Consider the following 16,181-nt stretch of genomic DNA (forward strand, 5'->3'; position numbering starts at 1 on the left):
CTTTGGTGGCTAAGTTCTCAGCTAGGCTATTATTGTATATAGACCCAGGGGTTTCTTTTTGTGTCTTGTGATAGTAGTGATGCTGCCTCACATATGTGTTATCACTCATGGAGTCCCTAATAATATGTGTAATATCGCTGAAGCCATCCATGTAGGCTTCCTGCATATCATATAATTATGATGCCCTCTCGCATTCTAAGTTTGTTATCACTAACACCACCTAAGTTCATATGTGCGTCATCACTGATCCCATCCTCCATATTGTATTTGTTATCCCAGATTACCATCCATCATTCTCCTATATTCCCTATGTACCCATCTGTGCATTTCTGGATGCAAAACACTTTGCTACATGTACAAAGTGCTTTCACTGACGAAACATACACATGAAAAGCAACTGGTAATTCCAGCTTGCAGACAGTTTTCCAGAGAACCCACAAATAATAATATATGTTGCTGCTCCTCGGTGCTAAGTGCTTTTAATGGTTTATCTGGCATTGCTTATGCTTCCCTGACAGATGCTTTCAAAGAAGGTTTTATGTGTTGCGAAGCTTCCTTAGTGCGATTAAAGCTGTTCAGTAGAAAGACATAAGTGGATTTGTTGTGATAATCCCTCAATGGATTTGTTCTGGTTTACAACTGTCAGTGACTTCCGAGGCTGAGTAATGTTAAGTGACCGTTCTCATTGGCATTGATATTGTTGTGGTGCCGTGAGCTGTACGCAGTGTGTGTCCCCAGGGCTCTAGTTACTCATACAGACCTAAGTTTAGATTCCATTTTTTGTGGCTTTTGAATAGTGAATATTTACCAGTCAATGAGGTGAACATTGTAGCCCATGAACATCTACAGTGCGCATAATTAATTGTTGACAGTTGTATGGTCGAGACTGTAGCCCAGGAGTGGTTTACAATGTGCTTGAGTAGTTGATGAAAACTTGGGGTGTTGGATAGTAGTTAAGGGGTGGTTTACAATGTGCTTGAGTAGTTGATGAAAACTTGGGGTGTTGGATAGTAGTTCAGGGGTAGTTTACAATGTGCTTGAGTAGTTGATGAACACTTGGGGTGTTGGATAGTAGTTCAGGGGTGGTTTACAATGTGTTTGAGTAGTTGATGAAAACCTGGGGTGTTGGATAGTAGTTCAGGGGTGGTTTACAATGTGCTTGAGTAGTTGATGAAAACCTGGGGTGTTGGATAATAGTTCAGGGGTGGTTTACAATGTGCTTGAGTAGTTGATGAAAACCTGGGGTGTTGGATAGTAGTTCAGGGGTGGTTTACAATGTGCTTGAATAGTTGATGAAAACCTGGGGTGTTGGGTAGTAGTTCAGGGGTGGTTTACAATGTGCTTGAGTAGTTGATTAAAACTTGGGGTGTTGAAATTGTAGCCAAGGAGTGGTCTACAGTGTGCCTGAGTAGTTGATGAAAACTTGGGGTGTTGGATAGTAGTTCAGTGGTGGTTTACAATGTGGTTGAGTAGTTGATTAAAACTTGGGGTGTTGGAATTGTATCCCAGGAGTGGTCTACAGTGTGCCTGAGTAGTTGTTTGACGGTAGGGATTTCAATCCCTATTGGAGTCAAGCAATAGTTCATAGTCTGCAGTAGTAGTTGTTCGACTGTTGAGATGTATGACATTGCAGCCAAGTCTTGTATCCGGCGTGCCCAACTAGTTATTTGATGGATTGTCTGTTGCACATTGTAGCTCAGGAGTGGTCCACAGTATGCATGAGTAGTTGTTGGACACTTGGCTTGTTTGACATTGGGCCCAAGAGTGGTGCACAGTATGCATGTCAATACAAAACACTGTTTTCACCTTTCAGAAATTGGGGAAACCACGGCACAGTCAGCAGTCCCAGATTTTGCACACCAGAGGGACTTGAATGCCCGAGAACATCTCAGGGTAACTGAATTGACAAAAAACACAAGCATAGCCAAAAATATAGTGATAGTGATACGTGACTTAAAGGGTTTTACAATCAATCTGAATCAACTGAATGCTGTGTTTGGCTGAACATTCATTTTTTGTGTTTGTGATACCATTTTTGGCTTAGTGAACTAAATCAGGTGTTGGTGTTTGTGACGCATTCTATGGAGTAAGAGAGATGTCTTCTCTTTCAATTGCTAGTCAGCAAAAAAGTGTGCATTCGTTGGGTGATGACCACTTGTGATAAAAGGAAGTATAGGGGAGGTGGAGGAGGATGAAGAGGATGAAGAGGAGCAGCATGTCCATAATATAGGAGTTTATATGTTGCATGGGAGCTCTTTAGTACACTGAAGTGAAATTGAAAGAATCAAAATGATATACAAGTACCAGTTTTCACTTCAGAGCTCCTTTGAGCGGTTTTGTGTCATCATATCAAGCTCCACTGTCTCGAGACATTGTATTGCAACTACTACATCATGGGTGATTACATTTTCTTTTGTGAATCACCCCCACACACCACCTGTTTTAAAAATGTATTTGTCACCCTTACCCTATTTCTGTCAGGAAAGATGGTTGCCAGTTAAGACTTAGCGAACGCGGAGAAAGAATACTCCAAATTCGCTAGCTCTGAGTCCATCCCAGAGAAGAAACCGCAGGTGGTTCTTTCAGATTGCCCACGCTAATTGGAGAAAGGCTTTATGTGCTTGGAGAATGCACTACACAAAGGCACATTTTCAACAAACTACATTTCTGAGCAGCAATACGCTACCATGTATTTGGACATGTGACGGCCATCTTGGATTTCTGGATATAACTTCGCTAATGGCGTCTTTGCTAGGCTCTTGTGGTAATATGTTGCTACAGCCATGATCTTGCTTCACAGATCTAGGTTTCCTTACAACGCGTACTTGCATTTCTTTGGAGTTGTTTCAAGGACATTTGAATTATATAGAATCATTCTACAAATTTTTTATACATTTAGTAATATTCTTTTTAAATGTTCCCATACTTTACTGTAGGAAGGTCACCACAATGACTGTGAGGTCTCACTATGGTAACGTATAGGTAAAAAATCAACATGTTTATTTAAGTAGAAATATTTTTATGTTAAATATTTCTCTAAAATAATTTTATATCTTTAATTTTGAATGTAGAAAAAATAAAATATGAAACAGTACTATTAATTTAATTTTCAATTATTTTATTATTTATATATATTATATTAAATCAAACGTAAAAAATATTTTTACATTAAAAAGGAACTCTCTTTGTGTTTTCATTGGGGCCATGGATGACGACACACTGTGTACTTATTAACAATGGATGAGTCTTGAAATTATACTGCAGTAAATCTTCCTAAGTGGAGTCCTCTTCCTTTGGTTCTGAGCTTATATTGTCTGCATTCCCTGTTGAGGCTATCCAAAGATTGGGTGGGGTATTAGTGACACAGATTGTTCATTTGTTTCTTTTAAGAACCCTTGCCTTGACGTCACTGGCTGGCACCCTCATCCAAAGGGATGACTGACTGCCACAAGTATGAAATCTTGTGCACACATGGTTGTGTTTCATGTTGCTACCAAGCACCACTTACACCATTGAACAGAGTTTGAGCTCTTACCCTATGGTCACTTTGTGCTTGCAAACGCTCGCTCGCTCTCTGCTCATGACTTTGCCGCTGGTCAAACATGACCAAATCCAGTGCAGTGTCTAGCTTTGCTCTCCTCTATGTGTGCTTTAACTAGTCATTTACCTAATCTTCATATCAGTCTTTTTTGTTCCCAGTTCCTTCTAATTTCAGTAACTTTCTTTCCATATGTTACAACAAGACATTTGCACAAGGGTTTGCATCTACTGCAGGCGCACCAAGTGATCTTTCCATAATTTATTTAATTTTTCATTTCAGTCTCAGAAAGACTGTGTTTCTAGTATTTTATGGGTTGTCACTCCCTGCTCTTGACATTGTAATGGGATCATTTCCAGTCTCTGGATCTTATTGCATTGCAAGATCACTCGAATCATTGACCGATGCTTAAAAAGTCTGATTCTGATTCAGATGATGAATTGAAGGACATTGAATTGGACACCACAGCTTCCTCTCTTTCCTGAGCCAACCAGTACCTTCAGGCTATTTTTCTTCAGTTTCAACAATGTGAAGCAATTAACCAACTTATCTCCAAAGGGATGTGGATCTGCTGAGACCTTTGCTTAAGAACCTCCCGGAGTTTAACCTGTTCCTCATGCATCCTCTGACCATTGGAAGCTGATGTGGACATGACTTCATTTCTTTACTTCCATAAGGTATCCTGGATGCCTTATTGGAAGGTGAGAGATTCTACGTATTTCCTGTATAATGGGAATACACCATAGCCGCATTTTTCCTTGTTTGTTGCTTTCCACATTTCCACTTTTTCCAAGGGTGTTTCCTAAAGAGCCATTGTCCATGATACTTTGGATTGACTTGCGAGCCCTGTTGTGTATCCTGTTGCCAATTGTCTGTTTTCTTCAACAGATTGCTTTTTGTTAAAGTGCGATCCACCTTCCAGGACCGACGGTGGGAGTGCTGCAAGCACCCATTCCATTTTGCCTCAACATGGGGCTTGCTTCTTTCATACTGAAGTTTAATTCTATTTAGTTTTTCCTTTCTCCTTCACTCTCTCATGTTTATTAACAGCATCCATGTTAATCCTTCTACCTTACTCCCAAAGGTGCTGTAGTGTGATATTTGTATTTTTACTTGACAGCATCTCAATCATGATGATGATATATGTGTTACAATTCCCACTAGGACCCGTAATATCTATTGCAACTTTTCCCTATGGTTTTTCAGACTTTGGTTTGGCAACACGTTTGTGGTTTCAATGTTCTTAACATCCTATTTCCTGACACACACTTTCTACGTATAACATGGTGGTCAATGGCTTTTTCGAACTGAGGCCAGTAAATAAAAATTACACGTAACTTTACAGTTACTAAATTAACTTCATGCTATTTCTCACACATAAAGATTCTGGTGTAATAGCTTTCCCACTCCACACTACAAACAGTTAACTCCTGACTTCCCAGAAAGAATGCCATATTGATCCAAAATCGACTTCCGAGGTCAACCAAGTACTGTTTGCCCAAAACGCCTTTCTTCTCACATTCGGACAGCCATTCGCCCATCTTAATATCAGATAAACCACTATCATTCAGCCAGGCAATTTGACACTGTTCCCTTTCACTATCATTACTCTGTATTTGAATGAGCATCCTAGACAGACAGCAAGTCAGCAACCACATTTTTTCTTGATTTATTCATAACCTTATATGCAAATCTTTGGAGTCATGTAGACAACACAGCATTCCTTGATAAGGCTTTATCAAGCCTTCAATTATCAGAACCTTTCTTAACAGTCTATTTTCACATTGTATGGTGAAAGGTATACCCCACACACAACCTCTAAAATCCTCCATATCCTACTTACGTTTCCCAATCAACCACTGAATATCTCTAGCAAATCAGGTAAAAAGAGTGAGAGTCAAAAGCAATAATATATACTTTACCATCATCACTTCACTGAGTCAAAACAGCCCAAAGATCCCTATTCCTAACATATGTAGTAATGATGCTTTCTAGTTGAGCCTCAACCCCTTGGAAACCCTGGGGCACTGACAATCTAATTTGTAATATGTTGAAAGTTCCTCTGGTATTCTTTGCTCAATGCACATTTGACCTTGTTCTTTAATAATTGTCTTATGTGAAAAGCTTTTCTTGAAATATTTGACATGGAATTCAGCCAACCCTAAATAAATGTGCGTTGCAGGGGGAGTTTTAACCGCATCTGCTAGTGTGGGCTTAGTTTTTAATCCACAATTGCTTATCTCGTGATCTAGATACTTTACACGATGCACAGAAAATTTAGAGTATTCAACTGTTAATCCATGTGTGTTCAAAATACTCAAAGCCACGTCTAATTTATCATCATGTTCATTTTTGTCCTTTCCCAATATTAAAAACTCATCCAGGAAAAACGTCACCTCCTTTATTTTGCCTAAGATCTTACACATGAGTGTTTGACAAACTGCTGCAAGCCAAGATTGATTGTTAAATTTTGTGCTATTTTAGTATGTGATATCTTATTTCTTCTGTATTTTGTCTTTCCCCCCTGGCGAAAAGAATGTATGTGTATTGATAATGTAATTTGTTGTTTCGTTTCTTTTTTGTTCTGCCTCCTTTGCAATAAAAAAACAAACCAAAAAAAAGACAAACTGCTGTAGTGGATCCCAACCCAAATGGCATGCATTTAAATTCAACACACCCATGGGAGTAATAAGTGTTGTATATTTTCTACGCTCTTCTGATGATATGCCGTATATAGATCAATTGTTGAAAAACATTTTGCCCCTTTTGTCAATGCTAACATTTATAGTATTCGGTAATTCTATCAAATATCATAGATCCACACACAAACTCATTTTATTATTGGACCATCTTGCAATTACAATTGGGGATATCCAATCAGAGGCCTCAACTGGCTCTATTATGTCAGCTTGAATCGGGCTCAATAGCTGGTTCTTCACTCATTAAAACTGGAATGTTCCAGAACCAATGCACTTTAGGGAAAGTATTTTCCACGAGCTGCATTTTATGCTCAAATCCCATGATTTTGCCGTTCCTACCAGTTAAAACTAAAGGGAAGTTTTTAAGATCCATTTACCTAGTTTGTTTCCCCTTCTGCCAGAATCAAACTTGCTGCTTGCAGTTAGGATTCAAAACATTGTGTAAATTCCTTCGACGCATTCATCACACCAACATAAAACTTTCCTACAGATTTCCTGTTTTTGAACTTACACATTAAGGTTCTGTAGCCTAAAATTTCATTTCACACTATACCCTTCTAGTATAATATCTGCCACAAACAACTTGCTTCCAATTTTTCCAACAAACATTTTCTTCCACCCTTTTTAAATGATGGTATACAGTAATCCAGAATCCGCCGCTACATCTATTCCGACCCAACCTATGTTTATGTAACACACTGCTTTAGTCTTCTCCATTTTCTTCACCAACATTCAAGATTACTATGTCTGTTAAATGTAACACATTATTTTCTCCCTTAAGTCATTATCACTAGATAGTCCACTTACATTATCTATTTCCACACATTTATCAGACTTTGTTATGAGTTGTAATTAGTAATGTCAGACCTGTAACACCTCAGGCTCCCACTTTTTGTTCGTGGAGATACTCTCTTTATGTTTTGTTTTCTATATCTATATCTATAATCTTATAAATTACATAAATATCTGCTTTAGCAATATTTGGACATCTCAGCACATTAGCCTTCATAATGATTACTAAAATGTCCTTAAGTTTAGAGTCACCATTGATCCGCACTTGCTCCTGTGGACTTCGATTTGATGCATTCATAACAACTTGTTGTCTGATAAACTGGTAATGAAGAAGGCCAGTTTCTTTAATGCATGAACATATTCATCAACTGTTTCCCTTTTTAACTACTTGCAGTGAAAGAACTTATAACGTGTGATTCCAATGCACACCTCGGGAGCAAAGTAACTATCCAAATCAGTTAAACCATTATCAAAATCGGTGGCATCTCCAGCACCACCTTCTTTTGGGTCTTGTTTGTAAACCATTAAACCTGCTGGGCCTAAGAAGTATAGTAGAATATAATTATTTCTCTCCTGAATCATGTTTTTCTCCTGATCAATAGACAATAGTTCAAGAAGTATTCTTTTCTTCAGTCCATTTTCAATTAGGTTCACCCGGAACTAACAGGAATTCTTTTGGAGCATTAATTGTAATACTTTGTGTTGAGATATTGAAGCCGCAATTATAATTGTGTTCCTTTTAATATTACACATTACTTGATAGTGCTAATTGGCATCTTGGGCATTGGTGAACTAAAGTGGTCTCAAACTGAGCATTTTCATTCAGAAGATCACACGGTTTGCTACTCAGGACATGAAGGCAGTAGAAATTGAGTTGTGTTTGTAGTCAGGGAGGATACTACAAAGGCTGTAATTCGATATAGTTCCATGAATGATGAATTTATTGTAATCAGATTACATGGACACAGCTCTTATACTTTACGATAATGCAGGTTTATGCCCCGACAACACATGTAAAAAAAGAAGCAGATCAATTTTAGGATCAAGTCCAAGCTGAAAATGACAGAACATGCAAATGATATGTACTTCTAATTGTTGGCGACAGGAAAGCCAAAGTTTGCAGTGGAAAGTAAGGCAACATAGTCGATGACATGGTTACTGGAAGCAGAAAGGATGAGTAGAACAGCCTGATTGTTTCTGACAGTTTAATGACCCCAGTATGACAAGTAATGGCCTTCTGCAGACTATAGAACAGATCATAAATTGATCAGTTTTAAAATTCAAGTCAAGCATAAGAAAAACACAGTAATTTTGCATCCAACATGCAATATGGAAAATATTCCTGCCCCCTTTAAGCCTAGTTTAAAATCCCAATTTGAAATTGTGAATTTAATTTCTAGGAGCCCAGAAAGAGTAGGGTTATAGAAATTAAAAAATCCTCATGAATAAAACTCAGATGGGCTACTCCAGAAAAAAAGCAAACGAAACTCAAGTTGATAACAGAACAAACAGTAGAAAAAAGCAGGAGGTCAAGATTACAAAATAATAAGATGTTTAAGAAATAATTGAGCCACAACTTTCAGGGTGCAGCTGGGAAAGTCAAAGACAAATATCGCAACAACATTTGCAAGGACATTGAAGATGGAAACAGACATGGAAAATTGAGGACTGTTTTTTGAAAGATTGGCAAAATTAAAAATAAAATTCAACTGCATAGGTATGCTGAGGGACAACAGTGGATAGATAACATCTGATGCTGCAAAGATCAAACAGAGGTGAAAATATTATTTCTCTTCCAGGGGATCCGCATCAATAGTCATAAGCACTGAAAATTCCCGCCCATGTGCGGGGACCCCGGAAATAATAAAAATTATATATGGAAAACATATATATACAGCTCTATATATATATACATATATCATTTTTTCTCATACCATTGCAGCTCCCATTGAGGAGGCTAAACAAGGTAATAACACACATAAAGCTGCATTTGCAAATATATATATAAAAACACACAAGGGCAAGTAGCACTTGAACTCTGTTTTTAATGAGTAAAAACTTGTGAAGAAAAAACACTGCGAATAAAGCAGACATTGTTAGCCTACAGGCTGCATTGTAAACCAATAGCATAGAAAATGAAAGCATTTTCGTACAAAAACTGGCACCGTGCCTTTAAGGTAGCCATGACCCCCAGCTTCCCATCATGCCTCAGGGGTGACAGTTAGGCCAGTTGTTCTTTCCGGCTCCTTCAGTCAGGACCCTGGATTCCCAGCACTTCCTTTTTTTGGCTTTCTGTCAAAAAATAACTGATAGTTTTCTACTCTTTGTACTCTTACTCGACGTCTTTTTGCCTTATAGTGAGAGTGATACCTTTTTTGGGTTCCAGAAAAAGTTTATTTTCTTCCAGAATGCCTTCTTTATTTGATCCTTGCCCTGCCTGTGGCAAGAAGAAGGCCAGATCAGACACACACCCTGTGTGTATTCTCTGCCTCCCTGAGTCTCACTCTTCTTCCAACTGCCATCAATGTAAGAAGCTGTCGAGAAGCACCATCAAAGACAGGGAGAGAATTCGACTTTATAACCTCTCCGAAAGAGGTAGGTCTCCAGTGAGGCAGCAGAAAAAGAGAACTCGGTCGACGTCGAGAGTCAAGGTCCCTACCTGTTCTCCATCGGTGTTGAAGAAATTGTCGTCGAAGACATCGGCAAAGCAATCAATGTCGACGAAGGTAACAGGTCCGCCGTTGACGTCAATCATGCGACGTTCAACGTCGAGGGACAAGTCTCCATTGGCGCCGGCTGGGCATTCGACTTCGAGGCACATCACTCCGTCGTTGCCTCGTCAACGGCGATCGACGTCGAGGCACAGGTCTCCTTTGAGATCAGTCTAGAGATCTTCGACGTCGAGGCATAGAACACCATCTTCGACGTCGAGGCAGAAGTCTCCGTCAAAGTCAACCCAAAGACCTTCGACGTGGATACACCACACTCCATCATCGACGTCAAGGCAGAAATCTCCGTCGACGTCACAGCAAAGATCTTCGGTGTCGAAGCAGCGTTCTCCATCGATGGCAGCACACCGCCGGTCGACGTCGAGACACCGATCGTCAGAACAAAGGCGGCTGACGTCTAAGCATGGTACTCCGTCGACGTCAGGTAGACGTTCGACGTCGAGAGGCCGGTCGACTACAAGATTGAGCCCTCCATCTAAGAGGAGAAGGTCGACATCGAGGCAGGCTTCTCTGTCGAGAGGGCAGTCTGCGCAGCGGCGTTCCAGATCTAAGTCGAGACACCAGTCTAAAGAGGCCTCACGCCCAGTGAGTCTATCCTCTTCACCAACGCCGACGTCTAAAACAGGTTCTCCCATTTCTCACAGCGGCTCCACGTCAAGGTCTCCGGAGGTGGTTATCTCGACATCCGGCAGTCCAGTGTCCAGGTAACACCAAGATTCGCCGACCAGGTCTTCGCAGGAAGGGGCGAATTCTCCTCCCCCCTACACGGTCTCCTGAAGGGCGAGAGAGGCGAAGATCACCTTCCATCCATCTTTCACCACGATGGAACAGACCCTTGCATCACTGGGCCACGGCTCTAGACACAGGGGCACAGCATTACTCGAGCCCTCTTCACAGATCTCCGTTGGCTCGACTGGTACAGGCTGTGAACAGGGAACGTACTCCTGCAAGAGTCAGGAGGAGGAGACGCACTCCTGTGCACTCACACAGAAGGAGATCTAGATCTAGAAGCAGGAGGAGGAGACGCAGATCCCCGACTTCTTCATCCTCTTCTACTCGCACATCCCACAGAGACTACTCACCTACCCTCACTGACAGTCCACCATCAAGGGTCTCTCCGGTGGATGACGTTACCACCTTTCAGGACATACTTGGCAGAGGAGCAACAAAGCTGGGCATTCCTATGCCGACTCGTCAGAGTAAGTCCTCTGTGATTTTTGAGACTTTACACCAAAGGGAAGCATCTAGACCTTTGCTACCTTTGGTACCGGGCCTCCTAGAGCCAGTGATGGACAATTTTCTTTCGCCGGCGACAGTTAAGACCGCGCCGGCTAGAATTTTAAAGAAGTACCGCTCACCAGAAGACAACCTACTCTTCCTTAGACCTGATCCCCCTCCAGATTCTGTAATAGTTGCAGCAGCAAAGAAGACTCATGCTATTGCTTCCTCCTCTGCTGTTCCACCAGACAAGGAGAGTAAAATGCAGGATTCGTGGGGAAGGAAGGTTTGTGGCACATCAGCCTCGATGTTAAAGGTCCCAGGTGCATCTGCTCTCTTGGGCCGTTATGACAGGTCTCTGTGGGACTCCCTACAACAATTCACAGAGAAGTTGCCACAGGACGACCGCAAGGACTTTGAGGAGATCTTGCAGGAGGGCAGCTTGGTGGCTAAGAAAATTATCAGCGCTGCAGCTGATGGAGCTACTCTTTCTGCGCATGCCTATGTGCATGGAATATGCGCTAGACGAACATCTTGGCTCCGTCGCACAGCGCTCAAACTAAAAGTGCAGTCACGCATCCTGAATCTTACCTTCTCCGGATCATCTCTGTTTGGGGCTCACACGGATGAGGAGATGTCCCGCATGAAAACAGAACTGAACACACTAAAGGCCGTGGGTCTAGAAAAGAAGAAGGAATTCCGCAAAAGATTCAGGCCTTACAATAAACGATCCTCCCAACAGAGGGTTCAAACTCCTCATTGGCAGAAATATCAGGATCAGCAAAGTCAACAAAGATCTCAATATCAGGGCAGGCGTTGCTCTAGAGGAAGAGGAAACCAGCGTCAGACTAACACGTCCGCCAAGACGCAGACCAAGCAATAAGTGCCCGCTTCCCCCGTCACCGTTCACCACTCCAGTGGGGGAAAGTATTGCAAATCATCTCGACAAGTGGCGAGCTATCACAAACGACCAGTGGGTGTTGGCTACGCTGCAGAATGGGTACTCTCTACGTTTTCTACGCCATCCTCCCTCAATCCCTCCGGTTCCATCATCGTGTCACCAGATGGAAACATTACAAAACGAAGTGGCCACCCTTCTCCGAAAGTCAGCCATCGAGAAGGTGTCAATATCTCAAAGAGGGAGAGGGGTCTACTCAAGAAACTTCTTAGTAAAGAAGAAGGGTCGAAAAGCGGAGTACAGATGCATTCTGGATCTGCGAACACTCAACAAATCAATCAGAAAGGAGAAGTTTTGCATGTTGGCTCTCCATCAAATATATCCACATCTCAGGCAGGGAGATTGGATGTGTTCGCTTGATCTGCAAGATGCATACTTTCAAGTCCCTGTAAATTAGCATCACAGACAATACCTGAGATTCCTGGTGGGATCCTCTCACTACCAGTTCAAGGTACTACCCTTCAGGTTGAAGTCAGCTCCCCGAGTGTTCACGAAGTGCATGGCGGTAGTGGCAGCTTCACCACGCCGCAAAGGCATCTTCATTTACCCGTACTTAGATGACTGGCTGTTGAAGGGTCGGTCACCGCGTAGCGTGAGGAGTCATTTCCTGCAATGCCTAGAGCTTTGTCACCGGCTGGGCCTTCACGTGAACTTCGAGAAATCGACTCCACAACCAACGCAGAGAATCCATTATCTAGGCGCTCTGGTAGACTCCGAGGTAGGAAAAGTGTTTCCTTCAGAGGAGAGACAGTATTCCGTCATACAGAAATGCAAGCTTGTTCTGGGTAACGGAAGGCTGTCGGTTCGTTGGATTGCCTCACTGTTAGGGTCGATGGCATCCTGCATCTTCCTGATCCCCAATGCCAGACTACGAATGCGTCCTCTTCAGCAGGATCTGGAGGACAAGTGGGACCAGCAAACAGCTCGCTGGGATGACAAGATCAGTCTCTCAAATGCAGCAAGAGCTTCTATCCCATGGTTGATGAAGAAGGAGAATATGCAAGTCGGGATACCTTTTCACCAAGGACCTCCCTCTCAATCACTGATCAGGGACGCTTCCCTCCAGGGCTGGGGAGACCACATGGGATCCCTCCAGGTGCAAGGTATATGGTCTCCAAAAGAACGATCCTATCACATCAACATGCTGGAACTGAGAGCAGTTCACCTGACCCTCAAGGCTTTCCTCCCTTCGATTCAGGCAAGTTCAATTTTAGTATTGACAGACAATACCACCTCCCTGTACTACCTGAACAAACAGGGGGGAACTTGTTCCCGCATATTGTCGCTGGAAGCTCAAACTCTCTGGCATTGGCTCCTGGCATGGAACTTATCGATCACAGCAGTCTCCCTGCCAGGCGAACAGAACGCGAGAGCGGATGCTCTCAGTCGGCACTTCGAAGACAGACAAGACTGGGTTCTCAACGACGAAGTCGTAGAAGACATATTCCAGGCTTGGGGTCGCCCCGCCATCGACCTCTTCGCGGATGACGAAAATACAAAATGCCGAGACTTCGCCTCAAGGTTTTACCGGCCAGGGTCGAAAGGGATTGCCCTTTTGATAGACTGGTCTGGGGCATTTGTGTACGCCTTCCTCTCATTCCGAAGGTGGTGACCAAGTTGTCTCATTCCCACACGAGGATGATACTGATTGCCCCGGACTGGCCGAGGCAATGGTGTTACCCGGACCTTCTGCACCTGTCGGAGTGCCCTCACAGGAGGCTGCCGTGCAGACCAGACCTGCTGTCCAAGATGAACGGGAGGATTCATCGCCCCAACCTTCCCTCACTGAACTTGGCAGCATGGCTCCTGAAGTCCTCCAGTATGGCCATTTAGGTCTGCCACAGGACTGCATGTCCATTTTACAGGAAGCACGAAGGCCGTCCACTAGACACTCATATGCGTGCACGTGGAAACGCTTTTATATGTGGTGTGTTCAAAACAATTGTAACCCAATCAACAGAGGTCATCCTTCCATACCTGCTTTATCTGGCGAAAGCAGGCTTGAAGTATCCTTCAATAAAGGTGCACTTAGCAGCTATCACTGCATATAGGCATTCACCTTCTCAACCTTCTTTCTTTCAGTTACAGGTTGTTAAAGATTTTTTGCAGGGTCTGAAGAAGGTCTATTTTCCGGTCCGGCCTCCTTCACCACCCTGGGAACTGATCCTGGTGCTATCAATATTGATGGGTCCGCCTTTCGAACCCATACACAAAGCAACCTTACAACACCTTTCTTGGAAGGCAGCTTTCTTGGTAGCGATCACGTCAGCTCGCAGAGTGAACGAAATACAGGCCCTCTGCTCTAAGGAACCTTATACCATCTTCCATCTTAATAGGTTCGTATTGAGGACTCATCCCTCTTTCCTCCCCAAAGTGGTGTCAGATTTTCATGTATATCAGATCATCTCTCTGCCCACTTTTTTCCCTAATCCCTCCACTCCAGCTGAGAGGGCTTTGCACTCTCTGGACCTGGAAAGAGTTTTAAAATTCTACCTGGATAGATCCAAGTCCACGAGAAAATCTGATCAACTATTTGTTAACTATGGGTCGATCAGAACAGGTTTTCCAGCTTCAAAGCGGTCCATCTCCAAATGGATAGTTTCATGTATAAAGCTAGCTTATCAATTAGCACAGAGGCCTCTTGGATCTACTCCCAAAGTGCATTCTACCAGAGGGAAAGCGGCTACGACTGCTTTTCTGCATAACGTGCCTATATCTGAAATCTGTAAGGCGGCGACTTGGAGGTTCATCCATACATTTACGAGGCTCTATTGTCTAGATTCAGACACCAGAGCAGACACCCCAGTAGGCCAGGCCTCCTTGAGGAATCTGTTCAACAGCTGATTGCGGCTGTTGTTGTATGTTGAGTCTCTCTTTCTCTCATTTGCCTGCAGGGTGAGGATTGGGCTTGCTATTCTTTTCAGTGCTTATGACTATTGATGAGGATCCCCTGGAAGAGAAGGATAAGTTACTTACCTGTAATCCTAGTTCTCTTCCAGGAGTATCCTAATCAAAGTCATAAGCACCCACCCTCCGCCCCAGGCAAATGAGATTGTAGTCATTGTTAAAGAATATCTTTGGGCTCTGTTCTTCAGGGCTACGCAAAAACAACTGACCTAACTGTCACCCCTGAGGCATGATGGGAAGCTGGGGGTCATGGCTGCCTTAAAGGCACGGTGCCAGTTTTTGTAGGAAAATGCTTTAATTTTCTATGCTATTGGTTTACAATGCACCTGTAGGCTAACAATGTCTGCCTTATTTTCAGTGTTTTTTCTTCATGAGTTTTTACTCATTAAAAGCAGAGTACAAGTGCTACTTGCCCTCTTGTGTTTTTATATATATATTTGTAATTGCAGCTTTATGTGTGTGATTACATTGTTTAGCCTCCTAAATGGGAGCTGCATTGGTATGAGAAAAAATTATATATGTATATATATATATAGAGCTGTATATATATGTTTTCCATATATAATTTTTATTATTTCCGGGGTTCCCGCACATGGGCGGGAATATTCAGTGCTTATGACTTTGATGAGGATACCCCTGGAAGAGAACTAGGATTACAGGTAAGTAACTTATCCTTAAACTACCTCTACAGTAGGGATGGTATGTTATGTCATGTTGATCAATTTGTAAAGCGCACGGATACCCTGAGGTGCTGGCTCAGCATATGAAGAGGAGTAGAGAATGTTAAGAGGAAAAGGTCTCGGTGGTGGCACGTGCACAGTGTGAAAATACTGCCCTCACCCACAAGGTTGTGACATGCTTCATCGGGATTTCCTGCAGTACACCCCCCGCACATTTGTATGAATATTTGTATATTTTACATGTTTGTATTGTCTTCCTCCCCCTTTTTCTCCACCCCAGGCGTTGGTCTGCACGGGGGTGTACTGCAGCAAAGCCCGAAGATGAAGCATGTCGCATCCTTGTGAGTGAGGGCAGTATTTTCACACTGTGACATGCCACCACCAAGACCTTTTCCTTTTTTCACAAGGTTGTGAAATGCTTCATCATTGGGCTTTGCTGCAGTACACCCCCGCACAGACCAACGCCTCTTCCCTTCTTTATGTGTGATAAGTGCTGGTCAGCATAAACAAGAACAGAGACTGTAGTAGTGACTAATTGTTTAAATCTGGAGCAGATAACCTTCTTTGATCCTCTTGATTGAAGGTTTCTGCAGGGTTCGCACCAGGCTAGAGTTTGTTTCAAGTGTTCAGGGCCAGTATTATGTTGGGACTTGTATGTTA

At 42.7% G+C, this 16,181-nt stretch overlaps 1 protein-coding gene across 1 annotated transcript in view; it reads left to right on the forward strand.

The window, feature by feature from the left end:
• The window catches only part of LOC146868725 (protein CutA homolog), a 250,648-nt gene that overhangs the window by 181,411 nt on the left and 53,056 nt on the right, over positions 1-16,181 (forward strand). The window lies entirely within an intron of this gene.

This window comes from Triturus cristatus, chromosome 1_2 (assembly GCF_964204655.1).
Source record: "Triturus cristatus chromosome 1_2, aTriCri1.1, whole genome shotgun sequence".
Taxonomy (NCBI): domain Eukaryota; kingdom Metazoa; phylum Chordata; class Amphibia; order Caudata; family Salamandridae; genus Triturus; species Triturus cristatus.